Raw genomic sequence first — 3820 nt, 5'->3', positions numbered from 1 at the left:
AATTGAAAAAATAATCAAACAGCCCTCACTCCACTTCTTTTGAAAATAATATATATATATTACCAATTACTCTTACCAATTTACGTAACTAAACTTGTCATAACATTTACTTTAAAATAATTGCTTCTAACTCTCTTGTTATGAACAAAACTAAAAATTATAAAATATTCACTCACAAAGTAAATTAATTAATAATATCTACACTAAACAGTCTTTTATATCATTACAGTCGGAAATGTAATGAAAATTGACAATTAAAACCTTGACAGTAGAAAATAAGTGTTTTTGTCTGTGTGTATACCTGTTTTATTCACGCCAGCTGGATTTACAACAGCTTTAGTATTATTTAAAGCTTCAAACTTTTTGTTCTAATCACGGCTATAGCATAAACAGCAAATTATGAAGTTAAAAAGTTAGTCAGATCTGAATTTCTGATCTTCATTACCATTTAACTCACACTTATAGGGGTGTAGCGTAGCTGGCCTGCGTGTGCGGCAACTTTATTTTCGATAGATTATTTCAACTAGAGGTAGAATCGCTTGAAATATCTCATTGATATTCCAAGAGATAAATTAACAAGATTAAAATTGTACCAAGAAAGACATGGTTGCATGAATTTTTTCTTTCAAAACGACTGAAATGCTTGATATGTTTATTCCTTGAATTTTTTCTACCAATTTTGAGACACTTTAGACAAAATTCTCTTTACATTTTAACCTCGGTTTTAGATGCAGCTAAAATCATAACATATATCGCTCTGAATTCGTTTATTGAATACTACCTATAAAACATAGATTAAGTACACAAACAAGCAGTGAGCTTAATTTCAATCTCAATAATAGTAGTAACAAGTAACTAAGCAAAATAAAATCTAAGTACATTTATTTGGGGGGAAAAAAACAGATCTTCTCATATAACAATAAAAGAGCGCAAGTGTTTGTAGTGTAACGAGTGTTGTATTGCGATATCCTACGGTGATTTTACTTATTTGAGCTGCTTTTCTCTATTTGGGTCGGCAAATAGGAACATTAGAGCACGTGTCGTCTTAACTACATTTTTAAGTGCACAATCTCTCCCATCTGGGAACATCATTTGACAGTACATATCCATGGCCCTTTGTTTTTCCTAATATTAACGCCTACAATCGCCATAATGGCTCCAGTAAACCATGTATATTATTATTACACTGTAAAAACTCCGTCAATCCCACCGCTCTCATAAAATCTTCGTGCATCCCCCCTGATTGGGCAGTGTAATAGTGTTTGTAATGAAGTTGTACCGCGTCTAAAATAGTTTGAACTTCCCAAATGTTTCACCACTGGACATTCTGGAAACTCAGCGTCTGCTAATCATCGTAAAGATGCACGTGCATTTTCTTGCAAGCCCGAACCCTTTTTTCTGAACGTTCACTATGTGTGTGTAAAACCTACGGTAAAACATACAGTAACATTTAAAGGAACAAGTTGAACAAACAAAAATTTGACAAAAATCTTAAGATTCGAATATGATACTGAGGATAACCGACAAGACACAAATTATGACTTGGTTAATTAAAGGCTTAAGCAGGGATTTTGTCATTTTTGGGAAATTTATCGCTCACAGTTTTTTTTTTTCAACATGAAATAATTTTACTAATAACAAATTTCAAAGTGCATAGAGTAAGGCTTATTTAAATAATGAGAATGAATATTTCAAGAAATACAACGATGCGCCTCTTTATTTATTTATTTTTTTGGGGGGGTGGCGGCATGGCCAGGTGGTTATGGAGCTTGGCTCGCAATCTGCGGGTCGCGGGTTCAAATCCTCGTTCCACCAAACATGCTCGCCCTTTCAGCCATGGGGGCGTTATAATGTGACGGTCAATCCCACTATTCTTTGGTAAAAGAGTAGCCCAAGAGTTGGCGGTGGATGGTAATGACTAGCTGCCTTCCCTCTAGTCTTACACTGCTAAATTAGGGACGGCTAGCGCAGATAGCCCTCATGTAGCTTTGTGCGAAATTCAAAACAAACAAATAATTTTTTTTTCGTATTTCAAATTGTAAGATGAATAGCTCACACACTTCAAGTTATAAAGATACTTCAGAAAAGGTTGTTGTTAAAAACGGTAAAACAGGAACATTTGAGTAGACGTATTGAACATCTCGTGTAAATCTTGCTCGTTATGAAATGTAGGGTCCCTCTGTGGGAGAGCGGTAAGTCTTCGGATTTACAACGCTAGAATCAGGGGTTCGATTCCCCTCGGTAAACACAGCAGATAGCCCGATGTGTCTTTGCTATGAGAAAACATACATACATGAATTGTAGGACCGTAGAAATTTTAAAGACTATCTTTATCACTTCAGATAAAGATTTTTGTTAAGAATGGAGAAATATGGGCTATACTCAACACTACAGAAAAACTTTGCTTTAAAAATGGTAGAACTGAAGAAGAAATACTATGTTCAAAATGTCAAAGATATGTTATCATTAGCAGTGGAGGAAGATAAGCCGCACTCAACAGTAGAAAGGTATCAGTTACACTATACTAAAAATGTGTACAGGTACGCTGTATTAATAATGAGGATAGTAAGTAGTAGTCCGTATCAGATACATTGCACTAAACATGTAGAAGATAAGTGGTAGACAAGTAAACGGTACAGTGTACTAAACATGTAGAAGATAAGTGGTAGACCCGGTATAAGGTACACTGTACTAAACATGTAGAAGATAAGTGGTAGACCGGTATAAGGTACACTGTACTAAACATGTAGAAGATAAGTGGTAGACCGGTATAAGGTACACTGTACTAAACATGTAGACAATAAGTGGTAGACCGGTATAAGGTACACTGTACTAAACATGTAGAAGATAAGTGGTAGACCGGTATAAGGTACAGTGTACTAAACATGTAGATGATAAGTGGTAGACCGGTATAAGGTACAGTGTACTAAACATGTAGAAGATGAGTGGTAGACCGGTATTAAGTACAGTGTACTAAACATGTAGATGATAAGTGGTAGACCGGTATAAGGTACAGTGTACTAAACATGTAGAAGATAAGTGGTAGACCGGTATAAGGTACACTGTACTAAACATGTAGAAGATAAGTGGTAGACCGGTATAAGGTACACTGTACTAAACATGTAGAAGATCATTTGGTAGACCGGTATAAGGTACAGTGTACTAAACATGTAGAAGATAAGTGGTAGACCGGTATAAGGTACAGTGTACTAAACATGTAGACAATAAGTGGTAGACCGGTATAAGGTACACTGTACTAAACATGTAGATGATAAGTGGTAGACCGGTATAAGGTACACTGTACTAAACATGTAGAAGATAAGTGGTAGACTGGTACCAGTTTAGCTGTTCGCGTTAACTCTTCAATGAAGCGCCGCGATCACTACCGCTATAGCACTAGTGTTGTCGCTACATATTTATAAATATGGCAGCGCTACCGCTACTTTTGAAACTGACATTTTTTCATGGTAATTATTTTTGTCAGTTGATAATGCAAGAATGAAAAATACAAATTGATTGGTAAATGGGAATACTTTATTGCTATAATAACATAATACAGACTTCTCAGAACTGCCTATCGATATTTGTGAATGATGAAAGGAAAGCAGCAAACAACTGTAGTCTTCGAACATTCAATGACAGCACTTAAAGAATACAAAAGTAAATTTCACGACAAAAACTGTATCAAGTAACACGTTTCATTGTTTTTCGCAAGCAAATTGCAGTGTAAATATAATTATACATCCACTATTTTATACAAAAAATAATATACACAATTTTATAACAGTATTTTATATTATAACAAATATATAATATATAG

This window comes from Limulus polyphemus, unplaced genomic scaffold (genome assembly GCF_000517525.1).
Source record: "Limulus polyphemus unplaced genomic scaffold, Limulus_polyphemus-2.1.2 Scaffold464, whole genome shotgun sequence".
Classification (NCBI taxonomy): Eukaryota; Metazoa; Arthropoda; class Merostomata; order Xiphosura; family Limulidae; genus Limulus; species Limulus polyphemus.
This window is presented reverse-complemented; position numbering follows the sequence as displayed.